Source organism: Triturus cristatus, chromosome 6 (assembly GCF_964204655.1).
Source record: "Triturus cristatus chromosome 6, aTriCri1.1, whole genome shotgun sequence".
NCBI classification, from domain to species: domain Eukaryota; kingdom Metazoa; phylum Chordata; class Amphibia; order Caudata; family Salamandridae; genus Triturus; species Triturus cristatus.
The window spans coordinates 659,746,279-659,774,073 of NC_140589.1; positions in this window are offsets into that span (position 1 = coordinate 659,746,279).

Below are 27,795 nucleotides of genomic sequence, written 5' to 3' on the forward strand. Positions count from 1 at the left end.
TATGTAAATAGCTGTTCAGTGGAGTAGGAAATGAACTGACAGGCAGCCTCCCTGGAATCGAGTACTGCGGAAACACCTGATCCAGTCAGCCTGCCTTCAAAGTTGCAAACTGCATGCATAGAAGGAAGCAAGTGACTTTCCTAAAATTCTGTTATTGATTATGGACTTTCATTGGGGTATCACGATGGGCTCTGCTACCTCAACTCAGAGCAGAGCGCCTGCTTTTATGCACCTACGGGACATAAATTGAAATTGTTAGACCCAATTTTTCTCCCTATTTTTCTCCCAATATTTTAGGCAGCACAACTCAGAAACAGAAAGAGGCAGGCATTGCTCACAGTTTCCAAGCTGTACTGTATAAAAAGGTAGTTCTGACTCTCTGGCGCTGAGAAATATCAGGTTAAATGAATGGACTTTAAGCACTCACTGCAGGTGCATAAAAACACTTGCTCCACTCTTCACTGAGCCAGTAAACTCTCTAATGATATGGCCCGAGGTTTGCTATTTGATAGCGCGGTGTAGTGATCCTTTATAAGGAAAAATGTCAGACAAGTCATGGAAAAAGACTATCAGCTACTTGTCAATGTAGTTGCTTGGAAAACAAAGCACAGGTGAACTTCAAGGGGCAATGCCCTCCCTGTATTGCCAGGGTAAAACAATCATTTGAAGATTTTAAAAGTTGCACCTAGATAACGCACAAAAGGACCATATTCACAAAGGTACATTTGGTTTTGTTTGGTAACCCTGCCAGGATTAGCCCTCCACTTGTTTAGAGCAACCCACAGTAGTAAGTAATCCTCAGTGGGTGAGAAGTGGAGTTCTAATGTGTGGTTTGTCTCAGGAACCCGCACAAATGAACTTTTGTGGGCATTGTAAATCTCTTCTCCAACTTTTTCACATCTTGGAAATGGTCTTGGATTGACCCCAGCCAAGAGCTGGGTACATCGCATTCTAGGGTGTGAAGGGGAACAGATCATTCCTAAATTTGATGGTGGTGTAAGGAAAGAGCTTTCTCCATGAGTAAAATATGTTCTCCATAGAGAAACACTTTAGTTTGCACAGAAGGCTCCATTACACCTGTGCAGAGATGTACTGTTGAATGTTGACTCAAAAATATCGACTGATTTCAAGATTAGAAAACATCAAAATTCACAGCTATATGCTTCTCATTAAAACAATACAAATATGGATTCTAAAATATCAATGTGCAAACAATATTCACATGTAAAAAATATCTAATGCAAAAAATTACAGTATTATTGAATTTTAAAATTAACATTAAAAATAAAGAAATCTGAAACCAAAGTACAGTGTTAAAAATACAGAATATATATTTTTAAATGATGAATATATTTATTTAAACTTTAAAAGTTGCAATACTTAAAAATTATTTTTATTGAATTAAAATAAATGTTTCTTGTAATTGCGCTTTAATTGCACTTCGGTCATATTTGCTACTTCGACTCAAAACTAATCATTTGGAAAAGTGTTGAACTCTTGGTGGAGGCAGATTTACTATTCCAACTCCAAAATAAGCAACATTGTGGAAAGGGTTAAAATCTGGGGACTCATGTTTACTGTTTCCACTGTGGAATATAGTAGACTCTGCTAGAGGCATATTTATTATTCCCACTCAAAACTAAGCAACATTGAGGATTAAGGAATACTGGGGAAAAGGTATAACTCTGGGTTGGTTAAATATCATATTTCCACTCCAAACTAAGCAACATTCAGGGAAGTGTTCAATGATGGGGTTTTAGATTTATTAGTCTCACTCCAAGGAGAACAAAACTGAGGAAAGCATTGACTCTAGAAGAGTTGGATTTCCTACTTCCAATCCAAACTAAGGAACATAGAGGAAAGCATTGGGCTCTCAGGTGGTCAGATTTTCTTTTCCCATTCCAAATTAAGGAACACTTGGGAAAGCATTAAGCACTGAAGGGGTCAGATTTACTATTACCACTCTAAACTGAAGCTCATTACGGAAAGTTGTGGACTCTGGAAGTGTTGGATTTACTATTCCGACTCGAACTGAGCCACTTTGGGGAAAGCATTGGACTCTCTGGGCTCATGCTTACATTTCCCACTTCAAACTGAGCAGCATAGGATTAAACATTGGACCCTAGGGTGTGATCAGTTTTACTACTCCAACTCCAAACTAAGCAAAATTAGTAAAACAGTTGGAATCCAGAGGGGTCGAATGTATTCTTCCCTCTTCAAACTAAGCAGTGTTGTGGGGTAGGAACAGATTTAGAATTCCTACATCAAACTAAGCAACAGTGGTGTAAATGTTGGGCTTTGGATGGGTCAAGCTTACTATTCTCACTCCAAACTAATCAATGTTAGGGAAAGTGTTAGATGCTTAGGGAATATGTTTACTATTTCTTCTCTGAACTAAGCAACATCGGGATAAACATTGGACTCTACAGCAGGGCAGTTTTTCTAATCCCTCTTCAAACTGATCAACATTGGTTTGGTGGGGGAAGAGTAAATTTGAAACACCTGGAGTCCAGCACTTTCCCCAGCATTTCTTAATTTTGAAAAGGGAATAATAAGACCCCCTTCAGAGTCCAACACTTACCCCAATGTTGCTTAGTTAGGAGGGGGAAGGGTAAATCTAGCCCACTGTGTCCAACAGTTACCCTAATGAGGCTTACTTTAGAGTTAAAATAATACATTGGACTCTGCCCTAGAATCAATTTTCCTGATGTTTCTTAGTTTGGAATGGGAATAATTAATCTGTCCCTCCAACCAGATTGGAATGCTTTCCCCAATGTTGATCAGAGCGCTTTACATAGCACCAGTTACGTTACATGAAGACACACAATCATTTTTTGTTAGGCTCGGGGAGATTACGTGATTTGCCCAGAATCACAGGATGTTCAGCATCATTACCGAGACTCGAACCCAGTTCCCCAGGTCCGAGGTTGAGCGCCCTAGCAGTTAGGCCAACTCCTCTCCCCTCATCTGTTGCCCTTCATTGCAGATTAGGATTGCCTGGGCTGAGAGAAACATTAAGTAGCAATTACAGCCTGAGCACTGTAGAAAAACTGTGCATTGTAAATGAAAGTGAGAAGGGAGAGGCTTGATGACTAATAGACCAACCACTCATGCTTACATTTTAAAGCCACAAAGCGATTGGATACTATGCTTTCTTCTTGACATGATGCTAATCAATCTGTTGAGTCTCTAAGCAGGAACACAATGAGGAGTGCCCATATCGGTGATTGTGTCTCATGTTACTGAAGTGCCGCAAAACCACATCATATTCATAGAAGTAGGAGAAAATAAAATGATTAATGGAAGAAAACCTTTGCCCAGGCGATAAGTTATGAATATTAGCTTTATTCCGGCTAAGTTTCATTTTCACAAGACCACGGCTCAATGATTTCCAACCCACCCCAACAAGCATTTTTTCATTTTGCTGCAGACTAGACTAGTTAGTCGGAATTGAAAGAATAAGAAACATATATGGCAAACGATAAAGTGTAAGATGAATAGATGTACACAACCTCATTTTCTGTTCTACAATACTGTGGCCAAAAAGTTGCATAACTAGAATAGGAGTTCCCCAAAAGACATCTTACACCTATTTTCTATTTTGGCAAATCTGCCAAATGAGGCCAGTAAGATTGGTTGTATGTCATTCTACTTCAGTGCCCACTTAAGAGGTTTTGCAGATTATGCAATTCAGGTGTGCACTGTTTTCTCAAATTGGACTGGGCGCTTGCAGACATAAGACTGCTGTGCAGTGTGCAAGCTTTACAGCATGATCTAGAGGCAACACACAATCAACATCTTCTTTAAAGTTACTCTCAACAGTCTCAATCCAGCTTGCCTGTCTATGACAGGCAGATCTCTATTTGGGGCTGTTGTGAGGGGAGGACCATGTCTCTTCCAAAGTGAATCATGAAAAGAATAGCTGGTTTGGGTGTCACATTAATTTATTTCATTACATATATGCCCTTTCTGCAGGGGGTAGAGTCAAAGATTCCTCAAAGACTCACCCATCGCAATGGGCCAAAAATGCATCTTTTTTTAGGCATGACAGATACATCACACCATTCAAAACAGAGGGCCATAGTCTCAAGGAGCAATCGCCAAGTTAATGGCACTTTAAAGCAGCCAAAGCCGCGATATATTTACCGCCCCATTCACAAGCTGGTGCAAACAGCCAATATCACCAGTTTTCCGGCGATAGCATCCACAGAAAACATTGCCACGGATGACCCCAGCAACTGTCGCTAATGAGATGCAGAGTAGGCGTTCCAGAGCAAAAAGCCGCGATGACACCACTCCACAATATTCCCAACGACCAGCCTGATCTGCGATAAGATCACAAAACATGCGATAAGGCGCAATATCACCAGGAAACCAACACCTGCTCCGACCTGGTGCAAAGTCGGACTACAACCTGCACCACAAAAGAGAGCCCAGCCCAGAGCCACACCTGAAGAACAACAGATGCCATGGAGCCACTGAACATGCGTGCCGGACACCCAAGAGGGCCACAACACCCACTGCCACCACACCCAGGACCCCTCCTTACCCCCGCTAAAGACATGCCACATCAACTACACGGAATCATATACCAAATAACCTGCATGATGTCGCACAAACACACCTGGTGACATCCAAGTGTCATCACAAAAATGAGCATCACACATTCACCTTCGAAGCAACAAATGGACATTTATTAAAATAAACACAGAACAGAAATGAAGACACATGGCGGCTCCCCTCGGGACAATCCATAGGTCACAGCCTGCAAGACAAAAATCATGATGAGAAGGTGTGTCCTGCGCACATTAAGGGACAGAGAGAGAGCGAAGGAGAGAGAAAGAAAGAGAGGGAGAGAGAGATAGACGGACAGAGAGGGGGAGGGAGAGATAGATGGACAGAGAGGGGGAGAAAGAGATAGACAGACAAAGAGGCGGAGAGAGAGACAGGGAAAAGAAGAGAGGGACCGGGAGAGAGATTGCCGACACTGCATACCCAGGCCACACTGCTTACCTGCTGCCACCGGTGTGTCTCCAACCACGTGCCGGTATGTAGTGCAGTTCTCCAGGTCCCACATCTAAGACAGACCCGTCATCTGAAACAGAGTCCAGATACCTGAATGGCAAAGTACATACAATTGCACATGACATCGTCACCTGTCTGCTCCTGGGCACCCAGGCAGCTGCACCACAGCCCCTCCCACCGCCCAGCAGTGCATGCCCGCCCCTGCGCACGCAGGCCTCACTGCTCACCTCCCACCACCGGTGTGTAGAAGAGAGGGCCCACCACGTGCCGCTGCAAGCCACAAGCCTGGGGCCCACCAAATCGTGCAGCCCCACTCCGCAGGCCACCAGGTCTCACATTTGGTGCTGGGTCTTGATTACTCCATGGCAGAGGGCATACCAGTGCACCCGGCCTCATCGCAGGCTGCACACCCGCTCAGCCTCATAGGCGCCACTAACTCTGTGATCCAGGAGGCGATGCCACGTGGCGGTAGGCCCGTGCTGCCCCCTGGCTCAGGCCTACACTACCTCGTTGCACCAAAAGTCACCGTCCTATGGCGGATGGCGGTGTGCCTGTGCCTTCTGCAGTGTATCTGGTGCCACCAAGTCTGTGCCCCCACAGTCATGGACCGTCTATGATTGGGTATTGTGGTGCAGACGCCATCATGTCCCCTCCGGGCCTGGGAAATGTGATGTTGCAGGCCCCTGGGCCCCCATGCCTACATGCACACCACACGGATACACCCCAAGAGAGGTTGAAAATGGCGTTGTGCACGTGCGCCCAGCCCTTTTTATTGGCAGGGTCACATGTGCTGTGACGCGTGTGCTGGATGGGTGTGGTGTGGGTGTTCACCAGCCGTGAGGAATTTTCACCAGCCGTGAGGAATTAGCTGTGGCATGCTGACAACTAGACCTGTGAGCAGCAGATCACTACAGGGGAGTCCTGGCACATGTGGTGTTGTTGTCCCCTCCTGAAGCGTAAGCATAGTGGGCTGGCCTGGCGTATGCCAGTCCAGCGTAAGGGTTTGAACAATGACCCTGGGGCTCTGGGCATGGTTCCGTATGGAGCTGGACAAGGAAATAACAAATGCGTGTGTTGCTGTTGTTGTGTCGGCGCCACCCGGACTACAATCGGCAATGTGTCACCCTGTGACCCAAGTCCAATGACATGAGCCACATGGGCATAAGAGGAATTCACCAACCCTACATTCATCCATACTACACATCTGTGAGATTCAGAATGTTTAAAGCACATTCAGTGGAGTGTTGCATCTGGAGCAGTACAGTGCCATGCAAACCCCACTTTTAAATGTCAGCCAGAGTCATTCAGGGAATGACAAGTTCAAAGGAAGAGGAAGAGTTCAGTCCGCAGTCTGATTGCTGTGTCATTGGCGATCGAACAGCATATGGCAGTCCATTGCTAGGTCCAAGGTGAGTGTCGCAGAGTGTATGGGGAGACAGTGGAAGGTGATGATGCAGAGGGCAGAACCAAGCTGAAACTGGCCATGAGGCGGAGATGAATGCTACCGCTTCCTTCTGACCATGAGGGCAGATTCATCTGCATCCTCGTCCTCTGCTGTTTCATGTGCCTCACGTGTGGGTGGTGCTGGCCTTTCTCCAGCACTGTGTGGCAGTGACACCTCAGGGTCAGGAGGTGGAATGTCTGCTACACTGTGTGGCACTGACACTTCAGGGGGCGGAGATGTGGATGTATTGGTAGCAGCAGCATGCATTAGCGCCAGGCCTTGTGGCAGCAATGCCATGAGGATGGTTTTGAGGTCATTGTGGAACACAGCTACCACTCACTGGTGTACAGCATGGCAGCCGCTCTTTCCGCATCGTCCCGCTCCATGGTCTCCATGAGCCTCCGCATGAGTCCCAACTCCCGGGCGAGCTCGCTGAAGCCACCCTGACTAGACAGTCATTCTTGTCCACAGTCAGGAGTCTGGCAATTTCAGGAATGGCTCATTGGAGGGCATGGAGTGGACTCTGGGTTTCTGTTAGGGACTGTGAGTGGTCCCTGATGGGACTTAGACACCCACGTATGGCATCTAGTTTGTCTGCCATGTGGTCGACGCCTACCTGCACCTGTTCAGCTAGCTGCTCCTGGCAGTCCAACACATGGCGTTGAAAGGCCATGTTTTCTTCGTGGGGGTCCTGGGATGCAGCCGTGGTGGTGGGTGCTGGCTGCTGTGTGGTCTGTGCACGGGGTGGGGTGTCCTCATTGCAGCTGGGCTACCCTGCTCCTTGAGGTGGGCTGCGGAGACTGTCAAAGAACTCTTGGAGGGCGTCGGAGTCAAAGGTGTCATGGTCCTCTTCGTCATCAGAGAAGAGAGTTTGGGACTGCTCTGCAGGAGGTTTTGTGTGTCCCTCTGCAATGTGAAGGGGAGATGCAGTTTAACAATGTGTTCACATGTGTGTTGTCGCATTGTACATGTTCACATACAGACTGCATGACTGTGTACATCGTGGCTGTTTCAGAGGGGCTGCCCATTTGCTGCAGGAGAGTAGACATTTCAACAACATCACGGCTGTGTGTTTGTACTTGTACATTATCAACTCACATTTTCCTGCAATGCCACTTGTGATTGGCCAGTGTCTACACCCAGTCGGCACCAGTTGTGTCCCCTGTTCTGTGGGGAACGTGTTGCGGTTTATGCCACATCGTTGTCAATGTTGATGTGCTCTGCAAGTGATGTGTGTGTGCAGCATTTTGGGGGAGTCGCCCCTGCAGCTCTGAATTGGCTGTCCCTTATCCCTTACATGCGGTGTGCCTCTGATGTTTGTGCTTATACAGTGCTGAAATGTCGCATATTTGGGTACATTGTTCTCCTGGTGGGAGTTGGGGTCTGGGGCATGGTTCGTTTGAAGATGTGCTTTGATAACTTGTGCGTGTGTGCCATTGTGTCCATCTCCCGCTGTCCCCCCAGTCCCTGGTCGTTACTCACCCTCTTGCTGTTGTGTCCGGTCCTGCTGAGCAGGGTCCCATCCCCCAAATGCTGCCACCATCTCCCCACTGATGACTGTGCACACCATTTCCTCCATGTCGTCCAGCTCATCCTGTGGCGCAGGACTCCCACCTCCAGTCTGCATTGCTGCCTTCCGGTTGCTGGCGAGTTTCAGCTTGGTTTGGCGCTTGACGTCAATCCATCACCTCTTGAACTCTCCCATTGTCCTCTTCAGCACTCCCACCGTATTCACCTTGTCCACGATGGCGTGCCATAGTCCATTTTTTGTTGCCAATAACACAGTGGAGGTGACGAACAGTTGGTGGTGGTGTTCGACCACCTCCGTTATCAGGATCCTGTTTTCCTGCGGACTGAAGCTCTTCTTCCTACTCTTCTTCTTCTTTGCCTTCCCTGACCCAGAGGTTCCAGGCAGGTCCTCCGGGGGGCTTGTGGGGTTCTGGTTCTCCTCCGTACTTGCTCCGGCAACATCCATGATTCTTCGCTGTTGTTTGTCTGTTTTTTTTCAACTTCTATGGTGATGGTTCCCATCTGACGCGTGTGGATTGCAGGCCTGCCGCTTGTTTTCGCTGATTTTTGTATCGCGATTGGCCTCATCGCATCTTCTTTTGCGTTCGTGTTTCGCATTTTTGCGGCGTGGCATTGATTTTAACAGGGCCATTTGATGCGTTGTCTGGTGACTATCGCATGGTACCACCGTGTTGTGAATACCTGGTTAACACGGCGTAAATTTCCTGCGATGGACTGTGATGTTGAGGGTTGCGTTAAGTAACTTTTGCAATGGTTATCACACGTTCTTGAGAATATACCCCAGAAATGTTAAAGGAAGCAATTTTCCTTTGTTTCTGTGTTCTTCTGTTACAATACTTTTCCCTCTAAAAGTTAAAGGGCTTCCTCGTCCTGTAATGTGCATGAGTGCAATAACTCCCTATTTCCGATATCACGCCCTCCTCTTTCGACCCTTTCCCATAAAGTGAAATTCCTATGCACTCCGTGCCCCACTCCGTCTCCCCATCCCCTTCTGAATCCCTGATCATTGGAGGCTTAATGTAAATCTTCCACCCACTTTCTCTGCTGTCATGTTGAACCACCTGCAGCCTCCTGTTGGTGAGGAGAGTAGCAGTCCCCTTGGGTTATTTTAAATCACCATGCACGGAGTTTTTTTCAGTAAGAAGGGTGTGTGAGTTGCATTAGAAAATAATCATTCGCCTATTGCACAAGAATAGCTTGAGTACCAGCTACTCAAAACTGTGCGATCATTTATTTGCATTTTTGTCCTATTCAAAAACGTGCGTAAATCAAATTCATTGTGAATTTTAAGTGTCATTGACATAATGCCTTTAATCAGTATCTGTTATTTTACTTTATAGTCAGCAACATTTGCCAAATGTGTGCTTCAGTATAAAATATACTCTTGAGTGCTGGCGCCAATACCATCCTCTTTCTGTTCTGATTGGCTGGAGAACTTAAAGCTAAATTGTCTTGAATGGTTTTCTAGCTCGTCCTGTTTGTTTTAAGCCCATGCTAAATTTCTTTTACATTGAAATCTAAAGTCTCGTACTTTGATCTGTTGATCTTCTTCGTCAGAGTTTTGTTGTTGTAATTCATCCATTCAGTTTGGGAATTAGAGAGCTTCACATGTACGGTGTGCATTTTTTAAATTTAGATAGGTTGTTATTGCCTCTTGCTTGAGTTGAGCACCTTTCATTTCCTTTAGTATGCCTCCTAACAGAAACGCAATAACATTCTGGCTTTCTGTCTGCTCTGCCTGATTTTCCCTCTGCCACAGTCTTTGTTTGAAAGAACACCTGGATGTTCTTGTGCTAGTTCAGCTAAACAATCCTGGGCTTTGACCACTCTTCCATTTTGTATCTGGCTTGATATGTCAAGAATTATTTCACCCTCATGTATGGAGAAATTTAAAGTTTATCAATACTGCTGTATGATGAGTGCCTTTTTCTTTACTCATAAACTAATAAAGATTTTTTTTTAACTATATTTTTTATTTTTTTTCACTGAAAAACAAAATTTACAGATGGGAAAAGAAGTTGTCAACACAAGAAATGTGATCAATAGCGAGCGTACAGTTACATCACTGGACCATAAGTAATGTTGCAGATTTTCCAATACTAAACACAGACTCACGTCACCATTATCAACCTGCAGGTGCATATGTCTAGACCCCCATATTCCTTGTTCCTGATATGGGGTAAGAAGGCAGTTATTAAGGGCCTGATCTTGACTGCCCTGGAGACAGGACGAGGACTTCCCCTTCTTCTGGTAGATCCAGCTTGTAGAGCTTCACCCAAATTCTCCGGAATTTACGTGGGCATCCCCTCGCTTTATAAACTACTTTCTCCACAGCCATGTGGAGATCCATATTAGATTTCCACTCCGTAAGTGTAGGAAGGTGTTGCGCCCCCCAATATTTGGCTATGTCCCCTTTGGCTACCACTAACCCAAGATTGGCCAGTAAGAGCCCATAGCGTGGCAGGTCAATATCCATGGGAATACCTAGGAATAAGAATTTCACATCCAGCCCATGGCCCGCCCCTAGTATTTTGCTCAGTTCACCCATGATCGTGTGCCAATACGTTTGAATGTGACTACATTCCCAAAGTGTATGAATGTATGTGGCGTGCTCCGCCCGACATCTGAGACATGCAGGGTCTTCCACCCTCCCCATTTTGTGTAGACGTTCCCTGTCAAAATAGACCCTAAGTAGGATCTTGTACTGTATGAGTCCTAACCTGAGTTTGATCGCCACTTCACGTGGGTGCATGAGGGCTGCTTCCCAGTCTATATCTTCCAGTGGCCCGGTGGTTAGCTCCCACTTTGCACAAAGCGAACCAAGATTGTCAGGCATGTTATTAATTTGTGTTTTGTATGTTAGGAATATCACTTGGGTCTGGATCTCTTCCTGCAGGAGCCTGCCATCAAGGGCAGCATCATACCGTCTAGCCCTTCTGCTTGCCAGGCATGTTGAAGTCTCAGATATGCATAGGCTTGGGAATTATGTAGTTGATATTTAGACTGAAGGAAACTGAAGGAGGCCAGAGCACCTCTCTCCAAGAGGTCTCCTATCTTAGAAATGCCGATAGTATCCCATTTCCTGAAGCCCCTTAATTTCCTGATCTCAGTTAGACTAGCACCTTTGCATAGGGGGGTCTCCCGTGTAGGTTTTCCCTCCCACCTCATAGTTCTCCCCGCATTTCTCCATGCTTCTATTACCCGTTAAGTAGCAGGGAGGAGTCGTGTGGTCCCGGCGCCTCCGTATACGAAGTGGAGCTGGTAGCGTTCCTGGAACTGAAGCCTTTCCAGCCTATATGTCGGGTGATCACCGGGCGCATTCGGTCCATTCATTAATGATTATGAGGTGGGCTGCCCTATCATAAGCTCTGATATCTGGCACAGCCAACCCTCCGTTTTAAGGGTTCCGTTGTAAAGTCTGCAACGCTATTCGCGGATGAGTGCCGTCCCACAGGAGGAGGCGCAATTCACTATCAATGTAAGTAAAAATGACATCCGGTATTTTGTGATACGTGTTCTGCAGAACGTAAAGAGGTTGAGGGAGTGTTACCATTTTATACATGGCGGCCCTTCCCATAATAGTCAGAGGGAGCTTCCTCCATCTCTTCACATCTGCCTGAAATTGTAGCAACACCCGTCGTATGTTACGCTCCATTCGGGCCTCAGGGTAAACTGTGATATAGAGTCTCAAATAAAGAAACCCCTCCGTGGAGAGCCTCAGGCAACAGGGATACGTGTAAGACTCTGGGTCTCCGCTCAATGGATAAAGGGTGGATTTAGTCCAATTAATTGTATATCCAGCGTAATTGCCATACTCCTCAAAGATATACAGCAGTCGGGGGAGCGTTTCCTCAGGTCGCGTGACATAAAGCAGAATATCATCTGCATATAACGATATGCGCTCTTCCTCTAGAGAACATGAATCGGCGAGGAAGCCACCTAGATCCGGCCGAGTGCGAACCATACAGGCCACCGGCTCCAATATAAGGGCAAACAATAAAGGGGAGAGGGGGCACCCCTGCCTGGTGCCTCTCTGTATCGGCCAGTTGGTGGAGAGAGTGCCATTAACCCGGACCCGGGCTTCGGGCATGTGGTATAACAATGCCAGCCAATCAAGAAAGACCGGGCCGAAGCCCATTTTTCCTAGAGTACGCCATATGAAGGGCCAGTGAATCGTGTCAAATGCCTTTTCTGCGTCTAGCGAAAGAAGCAGGTGGGGACTGTCCTGGCCTTTTACTGTATCCATCCAGTTAGCTAAGTGGCGCAGATTAAAACGCATCGCACGCTTAGGCATAAAGCCAGACTGATCCCTGTGCACCAGTGGAAGAATCACATTTAGGAGGCGCCTTGCAAGGATTGTGGCCGGGATCTTTGTTTCAAGATTAAGAAGGGAAATGGGGCGATAGGACCCACATTCCTCTGGGGGTTTCCCTTCCTACCATGGCTAGGGGAAGATCCTGTGGGAGAGTCCCCTGTTCCTTCGATTCCAGAAACATCCTAAGGAGATGTGGAGCCAGCAATGCACTATTCATTTTGAAAAATTCACCTGGTAGACCATTAGGGCCCGGGGTCTTACCCGCCTTTTGTCGACCGATGGCCTTGGTCACTTCTGCCAGCGTCAAGTCTCCCTCCAGGCTATCTCTCTCATCGGGTGTAAGCTAGGGTAAGTCAACAGTCTGCAGGTATTGGCCTATCTGTGGGTCTCCCACCTGAGTGCAGGCGGTATACAGGGTCGTGTAATACCGCGCAAAGGCTCCAGCAATGGCTCCCGGATTGGTGTGAGTGATCTCTTTCTCCCTGATGGACAGCACCCATCTCGACTCAACTTCCTTTCGTCCCAACCACGCCAACAACTTCCCCGCCCTGTCCCCAGTTTCATAGAGCCTATGTTGAGTTGCCAATTGGGGCGTTCTCACCTCATTGGTGGCTAATGCTAAATATTCTCGTCTGGTTATGTCAAGTCGACGCAAAGCATGTTCAGACAATGTGGCGGGGTCAGTCCCTTCTAGTTCTAAGAGTGTATGTTCCAATTTCTCAAGCTCTTGTGTCTCACGTTTTTTGTGTGAGATAGTACGTTTTGTGCTCTGTCACGTATTAACGTTTTGTAGGCCTCCCATAAGGCGACCGCCGATGGGACAGAACCCTCATTTTCAGTGAAGTACAGTTCGGAATCAATCCGGAGCTCTTTAGCGACTATCTCATCCCTCAAATCCCATGCATTTAACCTCCACTGTGTCAGGAGACGACCACGTCCACCACCCACCTTCATTAGAAGGGGAGAGTGATCCGATATACACCTAGCCAAATAATCTATAGTGTTCACCCTCTGTATCTCTCCCGCTGGGGCCAAAAGATAGTCCAAGCGGGAGAACACCCTGTGGGCACCCGAAAAAAATATGAATACGTCTTCTGATATGGATGGTGGCGCTGCCACAGATCTGACAGCCCCAATGAATCTAAAAAACGGGCCAAAGGTGTGATGTCGGGGGTGTCTTTTCGAGAGAGGGAGTGATCCATCAGGGGGCTCAAGACATCGTTGAAGTCTCCCCCCAATATATGTATGGCTGGTCCAGAGTGCAAAAGGAGCGAGGTCAAGCTATCAAGCATGCGTTGTTGGAGCCGAGGGGGTGCATAAACGCTGACTAAAGGGAACATCTTGCGCTTCCAAACACCCCGGACAGCCACATATGTCCCTTTAGAACCCACCCATTTTCGTCTGACATGAAAGGGAGGAGATTTCTTAATAATGATCGCCACCCTCCTCGAGCCTTTGGTAAAACCGGCGTGGGCCAGAGTGGTGTAGCAACCCCTTCCCAGGAACGAGAAGGTGGACACTAGCAGGTGCGTTTCCTGCAGGAATACTATGTCGGGTTTATGTCTCTTGAGGTAGCGGGTTACCAACACCCTCTTCACCTTATCTCCTAACCCATTGACGTTCCACATCATTACTGCGTATCCATCATCTGACATGGTAGCTCAGTCTTGGGATCTATTTCAGGGCTTGCTCTAGGTGGGAGCCCACCCCCCCACCACCCTCTCCATTGTTTTGCAGCGGTGTAATCACGAGTCAAACTAACTCCGTTCCCATCGAACAATTTCAAAGCGTTACTCAAAACAGAACAGCAACCAACCCCCTCCCGACCATCTTCAGACATCCCCACCCCTCTCCGCGTGTCAACATGACAACTGTGGAGCAGATAGTCCGCTAAGAGGTCTGTTACCCCCCCTTCCCTCCCCCCCAATTACCTACACAATACTTATAACAAAAACTGCACACAAAATGCTTTCCCGGCCTTCAGTCCTTGGGAAGTCTTATTGTCCGGTTGTGGCCAGCGGGCCCCGCCCCTCATTTCCTCTTGCTTTCATCAGGTGGCTGCCGGGTCTGCGTTTCGGGAGCTGGAAGGTCTTGATCCGTCGCTTCTAGTCGCAGGATACTGTTGAGTAACGGGTGATCACTAGGCCCCTCGTCAGAGTCCTCCCGGCCAGATAGATCTGTTTGTCCAGTGTCTTCCGGCCCGATCCTGGGATCCGCTGATCGCAAACGAAACACATCATCTCCAGATTCCGACAGAAGTGTGTCTGTACCTCTGGATCTTAATGTTCTGCCCGGAGTATTTCCCGCTAAGGTCCTGGCCCGTAATCTTCGCCTCCGACGTTTGTTGTTGGGTCTATACCGAGCTTGGCTTCCTCGCTTTAGTGGAGAGGGAGTTGGATCGTTCTGTGTCAGCCGCCGTGATTGCGGTCGCTCTTCTACCCAGGCCCACGCCTCCTCAGGGGTGTGAAATAACAACGTGGACTCTTGAAAAATAACTTTCAGTTTGGCCGGAAATAACATGTGTTGGAGCCACATGGCACGTAGTTTGATCTTGACTTGGTCAAAGGTCCGCCTCTGCTTTTGTACGTCACGGGAATAGTCAGGAAAGACCATCACTTTAGTATTTTCATAACGGGTCTCCCCTTTCTTCCGGATTTCCCTCAGTATTAAGTCTCTATCGTGAAAGTTCAGGAAGCGTGCTATTAGGGGTCGAGGTGGGGCCCCTGGTGGAGGAGCAAGGTTCGGCATTCTGTGCGCCCGTTCTATAACAAAACATGTCGAGAACAGCGGCTGTGGTAGTATATTTTTCAGAAATGTCAAAAGAAATTGTCCTGGGTCCACCCCTTCCACTTTTTCAGAAAAACCAATGAATCTGAGGTTGTTTCTCCTGGCCCTATTTTCGGCATCATCCACTCTCCAGGCCATTTCTGCTACTGTTGACAAGAGACCTGCAACGTCTTTGCATGTGACCTGGGAGGTGTCTTCCAGATCCGAGATGCGGTGTTCAGTTTCGGTCACCCGCTCTGAGACCTTACGGAGATCCTGGCGCAACAGTGTCACCTCAGAACGAACCTCTGCTATCCTCCCCTCCAAACATTCCCTGGACTCGCGAATGGCCTGCAGGATGGTCGCCGTATCCGGGGGTGGAGCCGGACCGCCCTCCGCTCCCAGCGCAGCCGGCATCACTTTGGCAAAGCAATCTAGTTTACACTGCCGGGACTGCTTGGATTCCTTGTCCTTGTCTTTGTCTTTCGCCATCATGTGGGGGTGAGGAGAAGGCGACAACCCGGCCAGCTTCAGTAGGATCCGCTATTTCCACCTTTATGTAGCAGCGAAGCCAGCCGTCAAGCCCCAGGTGGTGTTGCGACGGCCAAGGTGTTGGGCAGAGTCTGCGCGGAGACCCGGGGCGATGTAGAGTCTTGCAGATGGACCTTCAGGTTCAGCGTCCCAATGATGGATTCCCCTAGTCACCTCTCCTCCTCGTACCACCGTCGGGATCCCCCCTGACCGGCGAAATGGAAGTTGTCAACAGTCAGGGAGTAGCAGTCTTCAGAGGAACCGCATGGGGACAGGCGATCCAGTCCCGGTATTGTAAAGGGTGGGGGACAACAAGATCAGCGCTCCTCGTATATCCGCCAGCTGGTAACAAGATCCTGGCACGTCAACGTCACCAGCTGATGCCCCCCCTTCCCTGACACAGGTCCCAGCACAGCGCCCGGAGTCCGAACCCAACCTGCGCTTCTGAGGATGGTAGGTCAGCTCGCAGAGAGAATGCGCGCCGATCAGCGTGCCGCGATGGCTCTCTAGCAGGGCGCAGATATTGCAGCTCGATGCCCGGGGCAAAACAGCAGCAATTCAGGACCAGCAGGCCTTCAACTGAGGGGAGCGGAGGGGTATCAACGCCAGGGCAACAATCAGGGTGTTTGGGGGCAAAGCCTCCCCCAGTTCGTCACCACTCACACAAGCCAGGCGCCCTCACCGAACAAGGCGGCCATTGTGTCAGTCATGGGGGGAGCTTCCCAGTCCAGAGCTGGTCGCACAGGTCGGGAATCCGATGCCTGGGGTCCCCGTCATGCCAGCACCTCTCCACGTTATGCAGCCCTCCACACGGCCCAGCAGGAATTAGAGCCCGGGAGAGGGTGGCAGCTCCACCGCTGTCGTAGGTCAGACCGCCTCCGGGGAGCAGAGAAGTTAGTGGGCGTCAACAGGGCCTGTGTTGTCCCCAGCGCACCGCGAGGAATAGGCGGCAGCGCCCCCCTCGTCGTCTCTGCTGCGGGTGCACACGCTGCCGACGGCACCTCGCAGTCTCCTCGAACTCCTGGAGGGACCGCCGGCACAGCTCCAGGCAGTCCCCGCACAATCGCCGGTCAGGATGATAGCACCGGGCTCCCCCTCCAGGCAGTCACAGCGTCGGAGCGGCTTAATCGCAGGGGCCGGGCTCCGGGTCGCTAGGCAGTGCCACCATTTTAAAAGCGATCACGCTTTAGCCCCAGCGCCAAACAGCTCCGCAGTCACTGGTTCAGGATAGCACCGCCGGACATAGGGGCGGCACCGCCGTGGACCGCTAGGTTTCCGCCAGCAGGGCAGCCACCGAATTGACGAGGAGAAGCAGGATTACAAGTGGGGCCAGCAGAGCTCTCGTTCAGCGCGTCTACTCCGCCATGTTGCTGGCCACGTCCCCCACCAATAAAGATTTTTTAAATAAAAAAACTGTTATTAAATCTTTTATAGCGCCATTATTGAGTTATGTTTATGTCGTTGTCCTGAGCTTTCTGTTGAAAAATTGGGGAAAGCTTCAGACAAAATCTTACCCACGCTTTCGAATGCTTTCTTGGTGAACAGCAGGTTTGTGGTGGGGATGTGGGATTCTCATTGAAATTCATGCTCAAACTGCCACTAGGGCCTTCATATAAGACCCAGTAATAACCCTTCCTAAAGGGACTTTTGTTTCAAACTGAATGACATCTTCATGAAAACTAATTATTCTCATGGACAGTTTTTATTGTTTAGTTGCTGATTTATGGTGATTGAATATTCTGTTGGATTTTCAGATATTGTGGTGCACCTGTTGTAGGAATCTACCAATATACTAGGGTGCATATTTATGAGCCCCTTACGCTGCCAGAGCATTACTTTGTATGATGCTCCGGCCGCGCAAACTCTAAAATCATATCTATGAGGTCACCCAAAACAACTTTGGGCGGTTTTGAATGGCCTCATAGATATGGAGCAAGGCAAGGCAGTGCAAATGGCTTTGTTGCCTTACTCTGACCTAGGGAGGTGTTCCATGGGGGTTGGGGTGGGTGCTCCCACACAACACCCTCGATTTTAATGCTTCCCCAGGTGTACAAGACCACGTAAACCTAGGGAAGCACCAAAACCTTATGCCTCCTGAGAAGTTACTTTATTTCTCCTAGTTTATTCCTCTTTCCAAGTGTGTTGCATTCTGCAGCACACATGGAGGAAAATGCTGACAACACAGGCACCCTTGCATCATGGTGCAAGAATACCTGCGTTGGCACTAGCCTGCTGAAACGGGACAAGTACTGGGGGAAAGGACAGGAATGCACCATATTAGATAAAATCAGTGCATTCCTGCCCTTCAACTGTGATGTAGGGCAGTGCAGTAAGGTGACTTGCTGCACTGTCCTACGTGAGATCCCCATAAATGAGGAACCAGGTGCATTTGGTCATAGACTGATGGCTTTCCCTTGAGATGTTGTACTTTTACTGCCTTCCTTTTCCTTCTGTATGTTTAGCTCCCAATTTGGATATATATTCTTTCATAGCTTGTATGGAGAGCCTTTGTTGTCTTGTGGCTGTAGGTGGCTGAAAGGTTCAACATTGCTGATGCTAACATTCCGTACCAGTATCCACCACACTTGGATATTACTAACTGGCCTCTGAATGTTCCAATTCCATTAGCATATTTTTAGTCCTAGTCAGAGCACCAGTATTGAGCCACAGACCACTGACTGTGGATAGTCTTCTCTTCTGATCATTGCTGCCGCCAAACTCAATACCATGGAAATGTCCCTGTCATACCTGCATTAACTCAGTGTTCTGGCTCATTGTAATGCCAGCTTGGATCCATGGACTTATCTGATATCCACAGCAAAAAGGGTAGAGGAGTCGTGTGACAAGACCTTTATCCCCTCCCTAAATCTGGTGACTCCCCAATGCTTCGAACATCACTTACATTACAATTTTAATGTTTGGTATTCCTATTGTAATATATGTCATGTTCTGATATTGAACAATGAGATATAACACATTTTTTACCTTCTTTCACCTTTGTTTTCAGTATTATTTAAATGTTATGGTTTATCTCTTTTTAATAATAGATTTTGTGCATAACAACAGTTGCCACCTACATCCATAGGCTAGTGGGGAGATCAATATGGTGGCAGTTATTCATGAGAAGAGTAAAGAAAGATGGAAAGAAGGAGGAGGTGGGGACAGAGAGGGAGACTAGGTAGCTTATGATGTCTGCTCCTCCTCGGTGAGGAAGACTTGTACTCCCGGGGGAATTTGTTAAACCCTTAGAACTATGTTTGCCCACTATGGGGTAATGTAATGGCTCTTCCCCGACACGATTTGAGAGGGTAGGTTAGGGGCTTGGGGAGACCTAATTTTATGTAGCTAGGGAATCTGGGTATATCTGTATGGTAGGTGGCATTAATATCAGGCAGTACTGAGTCCCAGAATGGTTTTATTTACAGGCAGTGCCATAATACATGTGTAAGTGTCCCCATTTGACTGCAGTGATGCCGGCAAAGGTTGTCTCCTCCTGGTTTCCATTACGCTACTCTAGCAGGGGTATAGAACCAGTAATGCACTATTTTGAGGAACACCTTCTTCCCAGCAGTGCAGCAGGACAAGGCTCTGGTCCTATGTATTATATCCTGCAAATCTTTGGTGGAGAGTTCACGTTCTAGTTCGGACTTCCATTGGCATTCTGTTGGTTGTAAATAAGAAGGCAGATATATCTAAGAATAGACATTTGTCCGACCCTCGGGTGATGTACCATTTCTCAAATTTCGTTAAGGGGCGCCTCTACTGAGTAGAAGGGTCATTTTAATCGCTGCTAGTCTTCCCAACCATGACATTGGAAGACTCTTCCAGGTCAAGGAGTTCCTGTCGCGTATTGGATAGAAAGCCTGCATAGTTTCCCCGGGCTGTCTTGTACAATGTAGGGTAGGTGCACAACCCAAAATCGGTAACCCATCTGTAGCTCATAGAAATGGAAACTGAGCCATCAGGTGAGCTTGGTCTGTGCTGGGGGTAGTTAACCTACGAGCTTGCGTCTTCTGAATATTAATTTTGAAGCCAGAGACTTGACTGAAGTCTGCTATTTCCTGTAGCAGGGGGGCAGTGAGGTAAACGGTTGTGTGAGGAAAAGCACAACATTGTCCTCATAAAGTGAAATCTTATGCTCCTGATTGCCCATCCAGATTTCAGTTATCGCACATCGCTGGAAAATAAGCTCCGCGAAAGGCTTCAGAGAGCGAATAGCAACGGTGACAAAGGGCATCCGTGTCAGGTTCCTCTCGAGATCCAGAAAGGGCGTGAGGCAACCCCATTCACCCTAATGTGTGCCTCTGGGTTGTTGTATATGCTGTTCACCCATTTCCTGAACCTCTTCCCCTGACCAAACCTGACTAGCACCAGTTGAAAATCGGGCCAGTGGAATCCATCAAAGGCCTTCTCAGCGTCGACTGACAAGAGTAAGGCCAGTTGTTGGGAGCATTGAATCTTATCAAGAATGTGGCACATATGACTAGTCCCATCGCTACAGTTACGCTCTGGTATGAAGCAGGATTGATGCGGGTCCACCAGTCCCTGCAAATATGGAGATAGACGAGCTGCCAGGATGCTAGTGAATATTTTCAAATCTACATTCAGAAGGGATATAGGGCAGTATGAGGCACAGTCTGTTGGGTCTTTATCCGGCTTAGGTATCACCACTACTGCCACCCTGCACATGGAGGGAGCAAGAGACCCTGTGTCACTGAATGAGTTATAGAGATGGGTAAGCAAGGGCATAAATCTAGAAGCAAATGTCTTATGTACATCAGATGATAGGCCATTGTCCCCCAGCGATTTACCTGCGGCAAGTAACTGTATGGCTCACAACACTTCCTCCGGTTGGATCTCTGCCTCTAATTTAATAGCCTCAGAGGCTGGTAGTGAAGTGACTGGTGCATATCTCACGTATGCATTCGCCGCCATAAGATCTAGGGATTTGGCTGAGTAGAGGGCAGTTTACAAGTCTGCAAATGCAGCGGCTATGGAGGCTTCCATTCGGACCATATCCCCCTGGGAGTCTATGACCTCCGCAATGTGTTGTTTGCTTATCTGGGCACCAAGTTGATATGCCAATACCAGCTTTGTTCCCCCCTTATAGTAAAGCTGCTTAGTTCGCAGGAGGGTATATTCCGCTCGGTCATAGTCTAAAGCTTTCAATTGCTTTTATGCATTGGTAAGTTGGCGTCTAGATGGGATCAAACCTGTGCGTCCATGTACCCCTTCTAGTTCTTTAATCTGGGTTTTCAACTTGTCTCTTTTATCTCTTCTATCGTTATTCAATCTAGCTGCTATGGTTATAAACTGGCCCCGTCTGACCGCTTCCAGTGTGTCTCACAGCAGTGAGGTATTAGTGGAACCTTCACCCTTGGTTTATAAATGGGATTGTATGGTCTCTCTTATCTCCTCGATGTTTGTGTCAAATGTGAGCAGTTTATGGTTCAGCCTCAATGACCTGCGCTGTGTGTGTTCCTCAGGCAATTGCAGTTCAAGCACTATGGGTGAGTGATCCGAGAAGGCCGCAACCCCTATTTCACCCTCCTGTGTAGCCAGTGTGATGCGCAGGGATGTCAAAAAGAGATCTATATGGGCATATGATTGGTGCACCACTGAGAAGAAGGTATATTCTTGGGCAGTGGGATTGCGCTTCCGCCAGACGTCCACCAAGCCCACATTCTCCAACATTGTTTCGTAGACTCTGAAAGTGCACCACTGTGCCCTAATCTCTGAACAGACCTGTCTTGGCGGGGGTCAGGGACTGAATTGACATCTCCTCCCACGATAAACTCCTCGTCTGGGGACTCTAGGAACATGTTCAGCGTTTCCATAAGGAACTTCTCCTGGTGATCATTTGGGCAGTAGAGAGATGCAAGTGTATAGGTATGTCCCCCAATAGCCACCCATAGCGCGATCACCCTCCCAGGTATCTCTGCTTGAGTTTTTAGCACCTTTCTAGTGAAGTGTGTAGCTAAAAAAATGGCCCCCCCTGCCCTTTTCCCCCTCCATGGAGTAGAAATATTGGCGGTCGAACCATCGAACCGAAGGCTTTTCCAACCAGCCCGTATTAAGTGTGTCTCCTGTAGGAGGCAAATGTCACTGTGGGAATCCCAAAGGAGGCCAAGGAGTGCGCGTCGTTTAATGGGTGAGTTCAGGCCTTGTACATTGAGGCTCAGTATCTTAGCCTTAAGGTGGTTCATGTGTAATGGTTGGAGTATAGCCATACTGCTTGTCAGGCCCATCCAGAATACTACTCATTGCCAAAACCAGGGAGGAAGGTCATTACTTTTCAGGGAGGGAAAAGAAGGCTGTCTACGCCCCAACCCGACTCCATACGGGACCACAATGCAGTGCGCGGTGAAAAGGGAGGGTTCCCGTAATGGTTTTGGAAGTATCCCCAGGTATGCAAGTCCCTCTGTTGAGTCCCACTGAAGCTTCCTTTACCTCCTGCATAGGGATGAGATGTGTCCCCCAAGAGGACATTCCAAGGTTTCTCTGCCAATGCGCTCAATGGGTTATGTGAGTTCTTCAAGTATATTCTTCCCCACCAAGTTGGAATATTCAAGTAGTCCCCGGCGCCTCTATAGCGGGAAAGTGCAGAGAGGAAATGTGGAGAGGTAGGGAGAAGGAAAAAGTGAAAAGAGTAGTGAAATGAGATAAACATAAACATCAAACAAACGGCCCGTGGACGGGCTCCAAATTCACCGTATTGTAAGGGTATATTAGGCCAGCAACCGATCCTCATCATGGTAGGAATGAGCTCCACTCACCAAGGCCGGTTTTTGTTTCCTCTGGGGGTCTATTGGCAGCGATCAGTTCCTGGCAGGTGAATGAAGATAGTCTCTGCATTGGACTCAGTTTTTGTCTTGGTTCTGCAACTGCCTGAGAAAGGCCTCTCTTTACATCTGCCTTTCAATTTCAGAGGTTCAAACGTGCTTCTTCTTCCCTGTTCCAAGTCTTCATCCCGGTTTGAGATTCTTCGGATACGCCGCATCCTCAGCCATATGCTCCAAGGTCTCCCCCTCAGCAAAGTTGACTGCGAGTACTGCCTGTGCCTCTTTGATTTCACCACTTGCATCTCCTTATTCCAAACAAAGATGGGTAGAAAGGGGTGTCCAAAACTGTAGCGGACCCCTTTATCATGAAGATAGGTGGTGGTAGGCTTCAGGGCTTTACGTCATTGTAGTGTGAGTGGGGAAAGATTGTGATAGATGCCCACTTGCAGGCCATCAAATGAGACAGTTGTCATGTCCCTGGTGGCCATCATGATGGTTTCCTTCTGCTTGTAGGAGTGAAGGCAAGTGAGGATGTCTTGTAGTTGACCTGGTCTTCCCGCTCGATGGGTGCAGTCCAAAGCAATCTCTTTATCGCCTAGTGTTGGTGCGACATGTCGAAAGAAGCGAATCACAAATTTCTCAAGTTTACCAACATCTTCCTTGAGAGGCACTCCCTTGATGCGCATGCTGGAGTGCCTCAACCTGTTTTCAAGGTCCTCCAGACGAAGGCAGAGATCTTCTCTAAGCTCCAAAATTTCCCAGGCGTGATTGGTTAGCTCCTTCTCTCTACGGTCCACCGACCGTTCCAGGGAGTCTATGCTGTCTCCCAGTTCGAGGACCTCAGTCCTGATCAGTGTAATGTCAGTGGTTATATCTTGCTTGAGACCTGAAAAGACTTCTTAGAGAGCTCCAAACAATTGTTCCAGTAGTCGGTTCTTCTGCACCAGATCCCAACGTGTCCGTTTCCTTCTCTTGGGTGGGGTTTAACTGCTGGTCAGGGCCAGTTCCATCTGTTTTCCTGGTTCCAGGTTTTTGAAGGAGACCCTTGATGTACGCCTCCTTCTTCGCTCGATGGGAGGTCATCCGAATGCAGTCCCAACCCACTGAAGGCCTGGGTGGCCATCTCCGGGTTTGTGTCGTAATTCTAGGTCACTGGCAAGCACTGCAGGAAACTCCTCCCAGCAAGCCGCTATGATCCCCCTATTTGTCGCTCAGTATGTCTGGGGCTGTGTTTCTTTAGGGTACAGCTCCTTATACTATGGCCCAATGTATGGAGAGGCCAGCCACTGTGTATTTTATTGGGCTCCTGTTCACTGGGCCCAGGCGGTTTATGTGTCTCCTGTCAGTGTGAGCTTCTCCATCAGCCACAGAGACCCCTATCGCAACATGTCTGGGGTCCTGCTATGGAGCCGGTCCCTTCAGCGAGTTGCCTCCTTTGACTTTCGGGAGTGCGGTAGTCTTCAGGGCTGCACTGTGGCAGGCCCGACACTCTTCTCTGCACCTTTGGGTTCGTTCCCTCCTCTCATTTGGGATCCGACACCCTAGTCCCTCATTCGCGTCTACCGGGGCCGCCAAGGTGGGTCCGAACACACCTGGCACAGCAGATGTCCATCGGTCCCTCAGGGGTCCCTGAACCCAGCAATCGGGACGTACCTGTTTGCGATCAGCATCCGGAGTCAGCCCCGGGCGCCGACCGCATCGTTGTGAGTTTCAAGCTGTTTTTGGCCTCTCCTTGCAATCACGCGGCCTACGTGCGCAGCCAGTTGGAGCCTCACCACGGACAGTTGGCTGCTCCTCCTGTCAAGGTTGCAGTGTCAACTAGGATGTCCACTCCACCTCAGTAGGACACCTGGTTCTTCATGCGGCAGTCTGCTCCTCAGGGCCCACCAGCCCATGCCGCTCTGGGCCTACTTGCTCAGGGCCGCCACGTCCAGCACCCAGACACTGCCCCCGGCCTCCGGCCGCTCCAGTGTGCACTGCCACCTCAGCGGCTCCCGACAGGTAGTGAGTCGGTTTGTTGGCGCACTCTCCCTATTTTGCCAGGTCCTTTCATGGTGGAAAGCTTGTTTAACACCTACTTTCAGCCAGGGCAAGTGGAGCTCTGTAAATGAACAGTTACTCCACCGCCATCGTGTCCACGCCGCATTATTTCAATTTTAGAATGTATTTTTTAAATTGATTTATGCTCCTTTTATTTGTGTGTGCTTGATCAAAATCAATTAAACATGTGTAAAGAAAAACATTCATCCTTAAACCATTCTCTAGAATATAAAAGAGGCTGTAGCACTGGTTATATCAGTGTCTATTTCCCATATTTCTCCTGTATACAATTGCAGGCAAGAATACAGATGATATATATTCTATCATGAATTTTACATGTAATTTATTTTTATGTCGCTGTGACCACTGTAAGTTTGTAAGTCTGTTACATTACATATTGTTTAATCATGGATCAATATGGGTATATTTTGTTGACAAATAGTGTAGCAGGATCGTGGCAAGGAAAGGAAACGTGGCACACAAAACACAAGAATGAAAAGGGACTTGTGGGTTGAGCATGTCAGTTCCTGCGAGAGTTCTTTACCACAATTCACAAAATGTCTAGAGGTATGTGAAGAGATATACAATTCCCCTTGAAATGACTTTTACATTTTTTTGCAATTCACGGTCCCAATAATGCACTTGAAAAACTGTGATTGGTGCAGGTTTCCAGGCATACTACCGTGAATATCATAAGACAAAGTCCCCAGTCTCCCCATTGTGTACTGGAAAATACAGATAAATGAGCAAATGTCATTTTTTCCCCTTGTTTTCTTTGTTCTTCACAGGGAAAAAGATCCCTGAGAGAAAACATCTATATCTAGGCCCCAACAAGTTTTGGGGGTAATCATTGGGAAAGGGTCTAATAGAATAGCAGTTTACAAGGCTTGTAAGTAAGCCTCTAGGTATTTCAGTTTCAGGTAGGGAGTTCAACTCATAGACACATAAGACTTACACTACAACCTGATTATCCCTGAGTCCGGTTCCTCACTCACAATACAATAAAACCCCACCAATGCGTAGATACTGTTTAAAGGGGGTGGGCAAAGAAGTTCAGCCCAACCATGTTTCCACTGATCAGTCAGAAGAGGGGTGGGACAGTTTTCATATCCACCTACCCTGTAAAACCCACCTGCCAGAGATCAGTTTCCCACCATTGATATAATGGGGAGCTTCCAAGCATTTGAGGTGACACCAAATACTTTGAACCTCGTGGGACGCTTTTGCTCTTTCTCCCTATCTTCAGCTAAGTATTGGTGGGTTAGAGACAGAGATTATGACAGACAAAGGTGGCTGATGAAAGTAGAGGTAGTAGATCTCGTGAAACTTACACTTTCATTGTCCTTAAGGTGTCAGCACCCCTAGAGAGACAAACTGGATGATACCAGAGGGACCCCACATTATGTGAACAAGGTATTAATACACAATTAGCTATTGACTGAATTTTGGCAAGTGGCTATAACATACAAATACCATTTATCAAATGACATAGTAGCCTCCATGTGTCCAGCTGCTAAAGTAAAGAAGATAGTGCAGACAGCAATTGTGTGCATGAGTGATCTTTCCACACGGCCGTATCTCACAAGGCCTCAGATTACTTTTAGTTCCAGGCTTTGATTTGATAGAGAGAAAAAAGAGGGGAATACACAATATGGAAAGAAACGTTATTTTTTCAGTTATTAAAATGTAACAACTTCTGCTACTTACATATGGGTATGTTTCTTTGGAAATTCCTTAACAAAGCAATTATTATTTGGAAATTTCCAGGAAAACGTGCTCCTTTATAACAACCTCTGTCAAGGATGAGGTTAGACATGGAAGAACTAAGAAAAACTCCAGTGATGGTATTTATGTGGACTCGTTCTCAGTTACCCTAATCAATGACATTAAATGTCAAGCATTCTAGTCCTATTAGGTAAAACTTTGTAAATGTATGGACTATAGGCATCATTGCAAGCTGAAACATAACAATCGAGAATTTGAGAATTGGTAAATGACTGCATTTTAAAATGCTTTATATACTTTCTGCATGATGTAAGTATTGCACTGTAGACCAGGAATTTTAACTTTTCTGATCACCCGATTTTTTTACTTTTTACTGTGGATGAGCCTCACTACCGGTGTCTCACCCACAGTAATCACTCGGTAAAAGGACTGCGCCTGTTTACCGCTAGTCTCCATCTTTGAAGATGAAGCTGCTGCGATGCAACAATCGTAAGGGACACTTGGTTGGTTACACGTGAACACAGGTGCACACAACCATGTGCACACTTGTGTGAGCTAAGCGTGGGAGACTATGGTCGTGCACAGCCCTGTAACTGTGCTCAGGTAGCCTGGTGCGATGGAGACTCTGCAAGGTTAGGTTGTTGTGTGCAGATTTAGATTCCATATATAGGTTTCCCGATTTATGCCCTTGTATAGGTACAAATCACATTGCCCTTATTTGGACATAGAAATCCAGCCCTTATTTAGACATTGTCCATAAAAACCAAATACTGGCGTGGCCACCTACATCTGTCCATCCACGTCACAGCGAATTCTTGGAAAACCAGACCCTTAAGCCTTTAGGAATTTCTCTCAGCTTGAATATTGATTTCTCCAAGAACTCATTAAGTATGCATGAACATCTATTCCTTAGGGGTTCATTCATGACATTTCTCTGCCCGGCTTTTACGTCAATACTGGCATTCCTAGACACCTTCAAGGAATAAATATACTAGCACTTGCCTAGGCAAATTGTGGTTCCCGGAGGATTCGATCCAACCCAGACTACGCGGTTCGCCACGGCAAGTTCGAAAGGAGATTGAGTTCCAGCCTGATGCACTGACCTGATGCTGCCATCCTCCTCACAGAGAATCCAGCTCCAGTGCTCTCTGACTTCCCTTGTGGGGGTTAGACTATAGAGATTCCAACCCCTCTCATTCTAAGGTATGGAGCTGGCTAGAACTTAGAGAAACTTTTGGCAAGTCTTGGCTAAACTAAAATATAGCTAGCTATACTTTAGAAATGGCACCTACTTCAAATCTCGTACTGCACTTAGGTTAGGTACACTGGGGTAGAACAATTTAGAAGCATCAGATGAGTATCACATTTTAGCTTATGTTATTTATGTATGTATTTTGATTAATATATGTCATAGCTACAAACAATGCTATTGCAGTATTATTTTATCTTATTTCTAACCTCGTACATATTGTACTTTGCAGTCTGTCTTACAATTGTAGCAATTCATATCTCATGCATGAGAAATAAGACTGTTCAATAAACCCTTTTATTGAAATGCCCGTTTCTCGATTTCTGTGCAACTCTGTAGAAACGAAGCATGCACGATTGACTGAGTGAAACTGTTATCTTTTGTTTCC